The following is a 320-nucleotide window of genomic DNA, read 5'->3' as shown; positions in this document are numbered from 1 at the left end:
CTTACAAGCAATATAAAGTCTTCTTTCTAGTTTGGAACTTCCTTGACATCTTATCGAGGGTTCACGATGAGCAAGTTGATTATGAGTTGATATAGGTACAATTCACTTAATAGTGAGCTAGCTAGCTCTGTGGTTTTCGTAAAAGTGCTAATGTCCGATGTGAATCACTAAACTTAAATGAGTTGTAATGTTCGAACTTTGTAAATGCTCCTGGTCAAATATCTGAAGTTTTACTATTGGTAAACGTTATAACAATCACAGTTATAGCTTCCGAAGTTTTATAGCACACTGAGTATAACGAACGAATAATAGATACTCTC

This window comes from Limulus polyphemus, unplaced genomic scaffold, assembly GCF_000517525.1.
Source record: "Limulus polyphemus unplaced genomic scaffold, Limulus_polyphemus-2.1.2 Scaffold1598, whole genome shotgun sequence".
NCBI classification, from domain to species: Eukaryota; Metazoa; Arthropoda; class Merostomata; order Xiphosura; family Limulidae; genus Limulus; species Limulus polyphemus.
This window is presented reverse-complemented; position numbering follows the sequence as displayed.